Here is a 14262-nt window from a genome sequence, read left to right as displayed (position 1 = left end):
CCTATAACCGCCGGCACCCTCCTGCAAGCGATCGGGAAGTAGGGGAAGGGTGTGTGTGTGTGTGTGTGTCTTACTTTCTCTTTTCTCTCTCTCTTTTTCTTTCTCTCTCTCACATACACATACACTCTCTCTCTCTCTTTCACTCACTCTCACACACACATACACACACGCTCTCTCTCTCTCTCTCTCTCTCTCACACACACACACACACACACACACACACACACACACACACACACACACACACACACACACACACACACACATACATACACACGCTCTCTCTCTCTCTCTCTCTCTCTCTCTCTCTCTCTCTCTCTCTCTCTCTCTCTCTCTCTCTCTCTCTCTCTCTCTCTCTCTCTCTCTCTCTCTCTCTCTCTCTTTCTGTCAGTCTTACACATAAACATATACTCTCATTTTCCCATCACAAGTAGTGACCTTCCTCAACGTTCTCATTCCAGCTTTGATCAGTATGCTTTTGTCAGTCTTCAGGAGATGGGATATTTACGTGTGTTTTCTCATTATGTTTTCATTTTCTGTCTGTTTAGTTTTTTTTTTTTATCTCTCTGTCTGTCTGCTTCTCTCTCTTTCTCTTGTAAAGATAGAGACGGATAAATGAATGGATAAACGATTAAGAATGGGAGAGGAGAGACTGGATCAAGTGCGAGGAAAGTAATGGACATGGCGAATCATTTGTATTTGTATTTCCCCACACCCTCTCCCACCCCCTTCCCCTCTCTCTCGACCCCTTCCTGTTTCCCTCTCCCACCTCCTTCCCCCCTCTCTCGACCCCTTCCCGACTCCCTCTCACACCCCCTTCCCCTCTCTCACTTCCCTCACTCCCTTTCTCTCGACCCCCTCTCCCACTCCCTCTCCCACCCTCTTCCCCTCTATTACTTCCCTCACTCCCTTTCTCTCAACCCCTTCCCGACCCCCTCTCCCACTTCCTTCCTCTCGACCTCTTCCCGACCCCCTCTCCCACCCCCTTCCCCTCTCTCATTTCCCTCACTCCCTTTCTCTCGACCCCCTCTCTGTAAGCTATCCACTGCTGCCATCAGTTGTAAACCACCAGCTGGTACTAGTTATAACCAGCTTGCTGGTCACAGTTGTAACTCACCACTGAGAGCAGTTGTTATAACCACTCGATGCCCAGGTTGTGATTCGGTGGAAAAGAGACAGACGTTTACGTGCCATGGTCTTTACTGTGGACAAGAGCTGTTCGCTCTTGTCTGTCTGTCTGACCTCTCTGTCCTGAACTGTGTGTCCTGGGTTCCTTCTGTGTCCTTCTTAAATACAAATTCTCAATCACTTTCTACGCCTCAGGCCTTCCGGTAACAAACGCAGCTGTCCAGAGATGTTGGAGTTCCTAGGCGGAAACGAACACAGGAGACAGGAAGCGTCAGGTCAAAACACACTGCCATCGATATTGGATTGAATTAAGTAGACATACATGATCAATGTCTTCGGTCACATAATAACAGTATCAGTGTCTTACACTCTCCCACCCCCTTCCCTCACTCCCTTTCTCTCGACCCCTTCCCGACTCCCTCTCACACCCCCTTCCCCTCTCTCACTTCCCTCCCTCCCTTTCTCTCGACCCCTTCCCGACTCCCTCTCCCACCCCCTTCCCTCACTCCCTTTCTCTCGACCCCTTCCCGACTCCCTCTCACACCCCCTTCCCCTCTCTCACTTCCCTCCCTCCCTTTCTCTCGACCCCTTCCCGACTCCTCTCCCACCCCCTTCCCTCACTCCCTCTCTCTCGACCCCTTACCGACTCCCTCTCCCACCCCCTCCCTCTCTCACTTCCCTCCGCCCCTTTTCTCTCGACCCCTTTCCCGACTCCCTCATCCCACACCCTTCCCTCACACCCTTGCTCTCGACCCCTTCCCGACTCCCTCCCCCACCCCCATCCCCTCTCTCACTTCCCTCCCTCCCTTTCTCTCGACCCCTTCCCGACTCCCTCTCACACCCCCTTCCCCTCTCTCACTTCCCTCACTCCCTTTCTCTCGACCCCTTCCCGACTCCCTCTCACACCCCCTTCCCCTCTCTCACTTCCCTCCCTCCCTTTCTCTCGACCCCTTCCCGACTCCCTCTCCTACCCCCTTCCCCTCCCTCACTCTCGAACAAGGCCAGCTAAGCGTGATTAATGTACCTAATCATATCATATCACGCTATTTCCGGTGGCTGAAGTCGGTCGAGAGCCAGTAATACTGCACATTAGTACCTTCCGGGAGCTTTCCTCTGAAAAGAATTAGATCCTGGCGGATACACAAGAGCACTTCTGGAAAGCCATTGTGTATGTAAATAGGTTCAAATACCATCCAAAGAGCCGAAGCTGATTCAGAAAGTTCAAAAGTACGGGCGCATCAAGCGAGTCCGAGAAGAAAAGTGAAGAAAAGGACTTCCTCTCCTGAAAGCAATAAGTGAATAATCTAGTGAATGATTAAATTGATGATAAGATGAATAAATAAAGTAAATAATGAGACTAATAGATACACTATGATATGGAAATAAAGAAGGAACGTAAGAGAGAGAGAGTGAGTGAGTGAGTGAGTGAGTGAGTGAGTGAGTGAGTGAGTGAGTGAGTGAGTGAGTGAGTGAGTGAGAGAGAGAGAGAGAGAGAGAGAGAGAGAGAGAGAGAGATAATGAGTGAGTGAGAGAGAGAGAGAGAGAGAGAGAGAGAGAGAGAGAGAGAGAGAGAGAGAGAGAGAGAGAGAGAGAGAGAGAGAGAGAGAGAGAGAGAGAGAGAGAAAGAAAAAACAATGCGTACACAGAAGAATCTCCAACCCTGACCAAGTCCCGAAACCCTCGTTGGAGAGTGATTTATGGGTTCGAAGCGTGTGTTCGAAACCCGCCCTGGGGAGAGCGGCTGTTCGTACACCCGAACTCGGACTACACAACTTTAACCCGCTTACAAAGGTGTAATGCCGATACTCGTTTCCCTTTCGGACTCTTAGAAAACGAAATCATTGTGAGGGATAATGTTGCCGTTAGTGAGGCTTGTGTGTGTGTGCGTGTGTGTGTGAATGTATTGATATTCATATGCATATTTTTATAAATGTAGTGAAAAAGTCAAACATAAGAGGGAGGGTAAAAGGTGAGCTTAAACTAAAAAAAAAAAAAAAAAAAAAAAAAATCAGACCAGGATTTATATTACATTCCACTCTTGTGTAATGGTAACAACCCAAATAAAACAAACAGAAGCAAAGCTTTATCCAACCTTATTCAGAAGCGCATTCTCTCTTCCCATCTTCTCTCTATAAACAAAGACATGAACTTCGCTCCAAACTTTCACCAGAAGTTACAGAATTCTGCTAGATTCTCCCTTTCCTCGAAAGCTCGCTAGTTGTTGCGTCTCGAGTGCCTAGCGGAAAGTCGCTAGAAAGGCAGTTTAAGCTCCGAAATTAATCAGCTTTCGTCCGCTGGTTCGAACAACGATTGCATCCAATGACGAGCTGATTGTTGAAATATGACACTATATATTACTTTTTGAGAGAGAGAAAGAGAGAGGGAGAGAGAGAGAGAGAGAGAGAGAGAGAGAGAGAGAGAGAGAGAGAGAGAGAGAGAGAGAGAGAGAGAGGAGGAGGGACTGAGAGAAGAGAGAGGGAATGAGAGAGAGAGGAGGAGAGGAGGAAGAGGAGAGAGAGAGAGAGAGAAGAGAGAGAAAGAGAGGAAAGATAAGAGAAAGGGATGCGTGAGAGATGAGAAGAGAGCGAGAGAGAGAGTAGGGGGAGGAGAGAGAAGGTGGAGAGCGAGAGAGGCGACGGGCGAGAGAGAGAGGCAGACAGAGAGGGGGATAAATAGAGATAGATAGATGAATAAAGAGAGAGGGAGAGGGAGAGAAATGAAGAGAGAGAGAGTAAGGGGAAGGAAGAAATGAGAGAGAGAGAGAAGGGGGGCGAGGGGAAGAGACAAACAGAAACAGACGGAGACAACAGAGAAACAGGAAAAAAAAATCGACAAATAAAACTAAAAACAAAGCTAATGTCGCCGCCGAGGAGCCTGCCTGGGCGGTGAAGGAAGAGAGAATTCAAGAAGCCAAACCTCCATAGCGGAGAATGGGACGCTGATGACCTGGCATGTGAAGGGGTATTAGAGAGCCCGCTCGAGAGGGAGAGAACAGGTTAATTGGCCTTCTCTAGGGAAAGAAGGGATGGAGGGAGGGGGGAGGGAGGGACGGAGAACGGAGAGAGAGATAGAGGAGTAATTGAGGGAAGGAGGGAGGAAGAGAGAGAGTGAGTGAGTAGGGGAAGGAGGGAGAGCGGGAGGCAGGGAAAGGGTGAGGGAGTGGGTAAGGGAGAGAGGGGAGCAAGGGAGACAGTGAGGAAATGTGGAGAGAGAGAGCAAGGAAGACAAAAGCACAGAGAGAGAGTGAGAGAGAGAGAGAAACAAAAGAAGATAAAACAAAAAACAAACCATAAACTCAAGAACTCTGTCGATATTTAAAGAATGTTTAGCAACTGCACTTCAAGAGGAAGAAAAGTGCTAATCTTGGAAGCAAACAAAGGCGCAGTTCAAGCAAAACGGAAACTTAAATTGGTGTCAAATGGGGAAGACTCCGAAGAGTGAGTGGCAGTCAGTGCTTTGTTATGTAACCATTATCGAAATATCTGTTTATCTATCTATATGTATATGTAGTATATGCATATACGTGTGTGTGTGTGTGTGTGTGTGTGTGTGTGTGTGTGTGTGTGTGTGTGTGTGTGTGTGTGTGTGTGTGCGGATGTAGTTTTTATTCTTCCTCGTGTTATGCCTGTTACTTTTATTAGAATAATCTATCAGTGGAGGAAAACATATATGTGATATGTGATGTTATATGAATTAATAACCAGATTATTATTACAGTCGGCTTTTTATTGTCTGTTCGGCAAATGATAAACATTTATTTTATTCTAAAACATTGCAAAAATATGGGATAAAAACACAACAGTACAGAATTATTGAAGCATATATGCGGTAAAACGGCACAGACTCTCTTTGACACACACACACACACACTCACACGCACACACACACACACACACACACACACACACACACACACACACACACACACACACACACACACACACACACACACACACACACACACACACACATTCACCAACACACTCACAACACACACACACACACACACACACACACACACACACACACACACTCACACACACACACACACACACACACACACACACATACATACACATACACACACACACACACACACACACACACACAAATTTATATACATTTGTATATGTATGTATATATACGTTATATATATATATATATATATATATATATATATATATATATATATATATATATATATATATATATATATAATTATATATTTAGATATATATATAGAGGAAGGAGAAGTGAGGAGAGGTGAGAGATGGAGAGAGCAGAGGGGGAAAGGAGAGAGAGAGAGAGAGAGAGAGAGAGTATCCCGGCAAATCCCCCGAGATTTTCGTCCATCAGTTCTTGTTCCTTTTCTCCCCTACTCGCAGAGCAGACCGCTCGCTCTCCCTTGCCCAGGTCGGGTCGGGAAGTGACGCAGAGTTGCCCGAAAGGAACTTTTATTTCTCTTTCCCTCGGCCATTGGCATGTACTTTTTTCGCTATTATTGTTAGTCGTAGAGGTAGTTTGCTGTTGTTGATGTTGTTGTTGTGATGGTTATTATCATTTTAATTGTTATTATTGTTATTCTTATCATTGTTATTATTGTTATTCTTATCATTGATATTATTGTTATTCTTATCATTGTTTTTATTATGATTATCATTGTATCATTATTATTATCATTATTATTATTATTATCATCATTATTATTATCATTATTATTATTATTATTATTATTATTATTATTATTATTATTATTATTATTATTATTATTATTATTATTATTATTATTATTATTATTATTATTATCATTATTATAAATAACACCATCATTATTGTCATTATCATTATAATTGTTATTATCAATATTACTATTTTTGTCGTTACTATTATCATTATCAATATTACTATTATCATTAATGTTGTTATTATCATTATCATCATTAGTTTTATTGTCATCATTATTATCATTATTAGTATTACTATCATTGCTAGTATCATTATCATCATGACTACCATTGCTATTTTTATCGTCATTATTATTACTATTATCATTGTCATTATCGCTGTTTTTGTTACCATTATAATAATTCTTATTATCAATATTAATAATATTATTGTTATTATGATCATCATCATAGTTTTCATTATAATTTTGTTTTCCTTTCTTCTGGACCTTATTCACAGAACACCATATTGTGTCAGTTCGTTGTGCCTCGTTTGAGTCTTGCAATCTGACATAGTTTCGGCATGACGGTAACCTCTCATGCAGTGCGTTTTAGAGTCAGCTGTGAATTGTTTTGACTTCGCGTAAACTCGTGTTGTTTGCATGCTGCATGTTGGTTTTCTATTTTACGGATGGGATTGGCAGACTTCAACACTCATCTTTCGAAGTATTTTTTGTCTTTCATGTATTTTCTTCCTCTTTCATTATATTTTCCGAATAAGTTTTAGATAATCGGAATTCATCTTTAAAAAGAAAAGAAAAGAAAGAAAGAAAGAAAAAAACGTTTCACTACGTCGACTCGCGAAATTGTTTATTTTCGTTTTCTATGTTGCTTTCATTTCGGCCGAGGAGTTGCTGGGTTGAGGAGGGACTCGTGTAGATCGTGTTCTTCATGATTGTTATCATCCTCATCATCATATTGATAATAGTGATGATGATTATTATCATTAGTATCATTAGCATCATCATTACTACAAATTTCATTACTATCATTATTATCATTATTTTTATCATTATCATCATTATCATTATTTTTATCATTATCATCATTATCATTATTTTCATGATCATTGAATTGTTGCTATCATCCACTTTTTCAAGTCAATGTCTATATCTATGAGATGATAATGATTATTGTCATCATCCAATCATGAGATAACTAACGCCACACCAGCCAGCCGCTTCCCGAAGGCATCCAGAATCCCGGTTCTTTGAGAGCCTCGCGGTGATCACAAAGCGGCGCCGTATCAGCGATCGCCTCGCCTCGAACCCCAAACATGTTCGCGACTAATGGGCCTTCCCCTCCAGCAAGCCACCGTTTTGTCTTTCGGCTCTATTAAACGCTGACAGGAGGGGAGGAGGCGGAGGGGGCCGAGGGGGAGGACGAAGAGGGGGAGGGGGGTGAGGGAGAGAGAAGGGAGGGAGAGCCAGGGCGGCGGCCGGAGGAGGGGGAGGGGGAGGGAGAGATGAGGGTGTTTTACGGTGCTTTCAAGACAATTGAAAATATATGAAGGGAATGTGTTGTACATGAGTGTGTGTGTACACACACACACACACACACACACACACACACACACATATATATATATATGTATATATATATATATATATATATATATATATATATATATATATATATATATATACATGATGCATTATAAGTACCCACATGCCAACTGCACTGCGCTCATGTCTAACTTGCTTATTTCTTTTCCCCAACAGGTGAGTAATGCGTCTGCAGGTGTGTTTCATCGGTGGACTTTAGGGTGAGTAAGGAGAGATAGCGATAAGGAAAGCGAGAGAGATCGGGAAAGAGAGAGATAAAGAGAGAGAGAGAGAGGCGATATTCCCGCTAAGTTTTGTCAAATGTCCTTCTCGCCAGGCTTAAGAGAAACAGAAAATATAATTCTACATTAGACCTTTTACTTCTATCCTAAAAAAAAAATGCTCGTCCCAACAGCTGTGCCCTTCCCTAAGCCCTGTGGTAGGTGGTAGGTAGGACGCCATCCTTGGCAGGATTGGGAGTCTCCGCAAAAGTCCAGGTTCAAGAAATATACGGCCACTGTTCGGACTCCAGTCTCCGTGACATAACTCACAGCGAAGCCCGAGGACGGCGCTCTCCTGTCAGTGCCTCGCGGAAGTACCTCGGTCCAGCGCCACTTTGCAACTCAGTGACGGCTTAACGGCGGGCCCTCGGGGGGCCTCGTCACAGGGGGTCAAGCAGCTTGTGCGCCCACCGTACAGATTTGCACGACGCGTAAGGTTCCACATGCCACTTATCATCAGAACCGGTAGTCTATCCACTTGTTCTTTTTTTTAGATATTCTGATATTATATATTATTGCTATATTTGGGTTGAAAACGGGTTTCTTAGTAATTGGCAATCTTTAGCCTATAAAAGAATGTGTATGCTACCATGCGCAGATCCCGTCACAACAAATTAAGTTTGTATATTTTAAAAAATATGAGAGTGGAGTGTGGGGGGGGCGCGCGTTAGAGTAAGTGGTGTGTGCTGTGTGGGTTGGGGGGTGGGTGTTTGATGTGCGGGTGTGGGTGGATTGGGGGGTGGTGGGTGGGTGTGTTGTATGGTGTTGGGGGGTGTGGGGTAGTTGTGAGGGTGGTTGGTGTGGGAGGTGTGAGAGGTTGGGGTGGGTGGTGTGGTTGGGGTGTTCCGAGTGTGTTGTGGTAGTGTGTGGGGTAGCAGGTGGGGGGTGTTGGTATGTGTTGGGGTGGGGTGGGGTGTGGGGAGAGGAGGGGCCGGGGGAAGGAGAGAGAGGGAGAGGGAGTAGAGAGAGCCCCCCCCCCCCCCCCCCGGAGAGGTTGGTGTGGGTGTGGGGGGGGGAGTCGTGTGGGTGGAGTGTGTGTGGAGGTGTGTGTGGGTGAGGTGTTGTCAATGTGGGAGAGTGTGGTGGTGGTGGAGAGTGTGTTGGTGTTGTGTGGGTTTGAGGCAGTAGTTTATGGGGGTTGATTTTTGGTCAGGGTCCCCGTTTAAGCACCAGGAGGATAGTTGAGAGAGAGAAGAGAGAAAGAGGGAGAGAGAGAGGAGAGAAAGGGAGAGAGAGAGAGAGGAGAGAGGAGAAAGACCGACGCGAAGAAGAAAAGAAAAGACAGGGGAAGAGGAGAGAGAGGCGGAGAGAAGATACGAGCGACAAGCGCAGAGCGAAAGAGAGGAGCGCTGAGAGAAGAGCGAGAGAGAGAGAGAGAGAAGAGAGGAGAGCGAAGAGAGAAGGAGAGAGATAGAGAGAAGATCGAGCGCGAGCGCGCGAGCTAGCTCGCTGGGCGTGACACCACCCACACACAAACAAAAAAAAACAAAAAAAACACACAAAAACACCCCCCAAACACCACAACAAAAAAACAAAACAAAAAGCAAAGAGAGAGAGAAGAAGATCGAGGGAGAGATTTATGTGAGTTAGTATATAGATTTTTTTATATATTTTTTGATTGGTGAGAGTTGTGTGTGGAGGTTGGTTGTGTTGAGAGGGTTTTGAATGTGTAATTGAGGTATATGTAATTGTTTGGGTGTGTGTTAGGGTTAGTGGAGTTGTGTGTGTAGAGAGTGTTGATGTTGGATTGTGTGTGAAGAGTGTGAGTGTGTGTAGTGTGTGAGAGAGTGTGGTGGGTGTGAGTGTGTGTTGTGTGTGGTGATGTGTTTCGTTTTAGGGTGTTAGTGTGTGTGTGTGTTTAGGTAGAGTGTGTGTGTGTTTGTTAAGTGTGAGTGTGTGTGGGTGGGGGGGGTGTGGCGTGGGGGGGGGGTGGGGTGTAGGGGTGGGTTGAGTGGGGGGTCAAGGGGTTGTGGGTGGAGGGGGTGGTGAGGTGGTGGTGGTGGTGGTTGTTGGGCATTGTTTGTATGGGTTTGAGGTGGGTGTGGTTTTGGGTGGGGGGGTTGGGTGGTGTGGTGATGGTGTGTTAAGTGTGGTGGGTTGGTGAGTAGGGTGTGGATGTGAGTTAGGGAGTAAGTTGGTATTTGTGGCTCGGTTGCGGAGGACGAGCGGCGAGGAGGTGCTTCAGCACGATTACGATTTAAAGGTAAACACGTATAAGGAATAATATAACTTTCAGGTTTGGGCATAAGACTTAGGGGGTTTGGTGAACAGAATTTGTTCGGGGTTTTCAGGACTCACCGGGAACCTCGCGCCCCCCTATCCCCGACAATATTGGCTGGGGCCGGGAAAGGCGGGCCCGACCGACCTCTCCGGGCGGACAACAAAACAAACCCAAATAGAAAAACCCACGCGTCTACACCGCAACCAACTGAAAACCGCCCCCCCTCCCCCCCACCCCCAACCCAAGACCCCACGAACAGATAGCACGCAACGCTAGCAAGGGCGTCACAACAGCTCGACGAGGTAAGCTAGCACGAGAGCGAGCGAAGCGGGCGCTGCAGAGACAGAGTTCGCGCAGGGAGAGAGAGAGCGAGAGAGCGAGCTGGAGCGCGAGAGCGCGCGAGCGAGCGTGGGAGAGAGATAGCGTAGCTACGCGTAGAGCGAGGGTGAAGAGGGTGAGAGCGCGAGCACCCCCCCCCCCCCCCCCCCCTCTCTCGAGCTGTCGTGCGCTGTCGGTCTCTCTCTCTCTCTCTCTCTCTCTCTCTCTCTCTCTCTCTTTCTCTCTCTCTCTCTCTCTCTCTCTCTCTTCTCTCTCCTCTCACATTTCTTCTTCTCTCTCTCACTTTCTTCCCTCCTATCTTCTCTCTCCGATTCCTTATTCACCTCTATACATTCTTCTCTCCTCTCTCTTTCTCTCTCCTCCTCTCATCTCCTCTCTCTCTCTCCTCCTCTCCTCCTCTCTCTCATTCCTTTCTCTCTCTCTCTCATTTTTCATTCTCTCTCTCCCCCTCTCTCTCTCTCATCCTCTCTCTCTCTCTGTCTCCTCTTCCTCTCTCTCGCTCTCTCGCTCTGCATCCTCTCTCTCTCTCACTATCTTTTCTCGTCTCTCTCTTTCTCTCTCTCTCATCCTACTATCTCCGCACTGCTTCGCTCTCTCTCTCTTTCTCTCACACTTTCTCTCTCCTCTCTTTCTCTTTATCTCTTTACTCTCTCTATCCCCCCCCTCTCTGCTCCTCTCTGTCTCTCTGTCTGTCTCATTCCTTCTCTCTCTCTCTTCTCTCTCTTAATCTCTCACTCTCGCTTCTCTCTCCCTCTCTTGCTCTCGTCTTCTTCTCCCTGACTCTCTTCTCCTCTCTCTCTCTCACTCTCTCTCACTTTCTTTCTCTCTTCTCAACTTTCTCTCCCTCTCTCTCTCTCTTCTCTTTCATTCTCTCTCCGCTTCCCCCGCCACCCTCTCTCTTCTCTTTCTCTCTCTCCCTCTACACTTCTCTCTCGCTCTCTTCTCTTGTTCTCTCTCGTCTCGCTCTCTTCTCATCTTCTCTCTCTCTCTCCTTCTCTCTCGTCTTTCTCTCTCACCTTCCCCATTCTTCGCATCTCTCTCTTTCTCTCTCTCTCTCTCTCTCTCCGTATTTTCCTTTACCCTCGCTTGCCCCGGGAAAATATAGCACAGAATTCCCGTATTCCACATGAGGTGTATTAGTGTCGGCCTCAGGTTGATGTTAAATAATTTTCCAGAGCTGAACCGGGTGATTGACAACAAGGTTTCGGTATTTCCACATTAGTGCAAGTATACTTCGGTATAAAATTGATCTTCTCCCACCGCCTTCCTAACTTTATTCAAGAAGGCAGTAGATTGAATAAATGGCATCGGAAGCCGAAATCTATTAACACAGGTGCATTGGCGAAGAGTCTGAGGGTTGCTTGGGATGGATGTTTGGAGCCTGTGAGTGGACTATTTGCCAAATGGCACAGGTTTATTTGGATAATGATAGAAAAGTTGTATAAAGTTTCATATGATTGGATGATTTGGTGTGGGAAATGATTGATTGAATAATGATATTGATGTGATGTGGATAATGATAATAGTGATGATAATGGTATTGGTAATGATGATAGTGATGATAGCGATAATGATGATGATATTAGTAATAATACATACAATTATGATAATGATAATAATGATATGATATTGATAATGATAATAATGATAATGATATAATACTGATGATGATAATAATGATCATAATCATAATGGTAATACTAAAGATAATAATAATGATAATGATATGATTATGATTATAACAACAACAACAATAATAATGATACCAATGATAATATTAATAATAATATAATAAATCACACAAAACAGTCTCTTGTGAAACTTTTTTTCCTGTCTTCGAAAATTTGATGCTGGCCTGATGGTCTCGATGTAAATCATTAGGATTAGATTCCAGTCGTAAGCTTCATTTTCTTGACAAGGCAGTACACATTTTTTAGAAAATGTTTCACTCCAACAAGAGAGAAAAAAAAACTTTGGTGAATAGTTTTGAATTTCGGGATGACTTTTATAGAAATATGTTGCTGTTGGAGATGAATCGTAACGGCTGTTTCACGGAATTTCTGGGAAAAAATGGCGGATGTAAATTTGAACGGCTGGCAGGAAATTGTTCCGCTATGGTGATTTTTGAAATGCTTTTTTCCATGTGCAATATAACGTTAAAACGGGAAAGGGTCATAAAAAATCAGTACACGCACAAGCGCGCGCCACCACTCTAACACACACACACACACACACACACACACACACACACACACACACACACACACACACACACACACACACACACACACACACACACACACACACACACACACACACACACACACACACACACACACACACACACTCACACACACTTACAAACACACGCACAGATACAGACATACAAACACACAAATACACATACGAATTATTAAACACACACACACACGCTGCTTTTAACCAAACCCCCCTGAATCCTTTCCCACACTCATACACCTCTACCCCCAGCCCCCCACCCCCCCCACCCCCGCGCAGTAAAGATATCATCTCAAAAGATAAATTCCCAAGAAATATGTCTCCGTCATACTACCGCCCAGGCCAGAGCGAAGCAGACGAGCAAGGCAGGTAAACTTGAGCTCTCCCCCCCTCCCCCTCCCCCCTCTCTTCCCCCACCCTTCCACACCCCATCCCCACCCCCACCCTTCCATACCCCACCCCTCCCCCTCTCCTCCTCCCCCCACCCTTCCACACACCCTCCCCCGCCCCCTCCCCCGCCCCCTCTCCTCCCCCCACCCTTCCACACCCCACCCCCACCCCCTCCCCCTCGCCAGACTGAGGCTCTCGTAACAAACGTTGCCCCTTCCAAGGACCCGTCACTACAAACAGGTGCTGCGGGTGTGTTTGTTTTGGGTGTGTGTGTGAGGTGGGCTGGGAGACCTGTTTGCTGCCTGGTGGGTGGGTTCGTGTTGAGTGTGATTGTGTGTGTGTCTGTGTGTGTGTGTGTGTGATTGTGTTTGCATGTGTGTAAGTGTTGCTATGTGGTTGTTTAATTATGCGTCTGTGTGTATATGTTGGCGTGATACTAATGTTTATGTTCTCGTGTTTGCCCGTACGCTCACGATAAGATTTTTAATTTCAATTAAACCTCAGGACTGTTCTCCGAAGACCCTTAACTTCAGCTAAGTCCTCTCGGGACAGGAATTTACAAACCTTACAAGGCAGAGGATTTCCTTCCGGTTGGGGAGGGGGAGATAAGGGAGGAGGGGTGCGGGGGCAGGGGAGGGATATGAGGGGTGGGGAGGGAGGGGGGATGCATGATCGATAGGGGGAGATAAGAGGCTTTAAGCTTGTGCTCTGGGCGCTGTTGGAGAGCCAATTTATAGAGTGAGAGAGAGTGTGCGGGACGGGTTTGGGAAGGAGAAAAGCACACACTGTATGGGTAAGATTGCGGGATTGTATGTGTGTTTGTGTGTGTGTGTTTTCCTATGTAACATTTTGGACGTTCATGATGATAAACGTTATCTATTTTAAAGAGCTGATATCGATTCTTTTTCTGTTCTATCCTTTTCCATCGCTTGCGTTTCATCCTTCCGTCCGTCCACCTCCAAGAGCCCTTCAAAAACACAGCTCGCCCAATCACCAGAGGCTATTCTAGCAATCTGACATCCTATTGGTGGAGAGGTTAGAGGTCTAATGGCCGGAGAAAAGGGCAGAGCTCGTGTCTTTTCACGGAAGAGTTTACTGTCCACAATAAAAAGAAAGTTGGGAAGATTCAAGATTTTTCGCTTTGATGTGAGTATTCTTAAACACAGAATAAACTTTTATGGAAGGATTCTTGTTCATTTTGGTGATTTTGTGTGAAATTTTTTTTTATTTGTCTATTTGAATGCTCATTAGTTGGTGGGTGTCCATGGAGGGAGATACAAATCAATTTTATCAGTTCTTTTCCGAAGACATTATGCCTGGCTAATTTCCTATAAAGCTGAATTCACTTGCAATTGTGCGTGTATGTGTGTGTGTGTGTGTGTGTGTGTGTGTGTGTG

This window comes from Penaeus japonicus, unplaced genomic scaffold (assembly GCF_977035675.1).
Source record: "Penaeus japonicus unplaced genomic scaffold, GWHDUDI00000001_assembly GWHDUDI00000013, whole genome shotgun sequence".
NCBI classification, from domain to species: domain Eukaryota; kingdom Metazoa; phylum Arthropoda; class Malacostraca; order Decapoda; family Penaeidae; genus Penaeus; species Penaeus japonicus.
Note: the sequence above shows the minus strand (reverse complement) of the source record.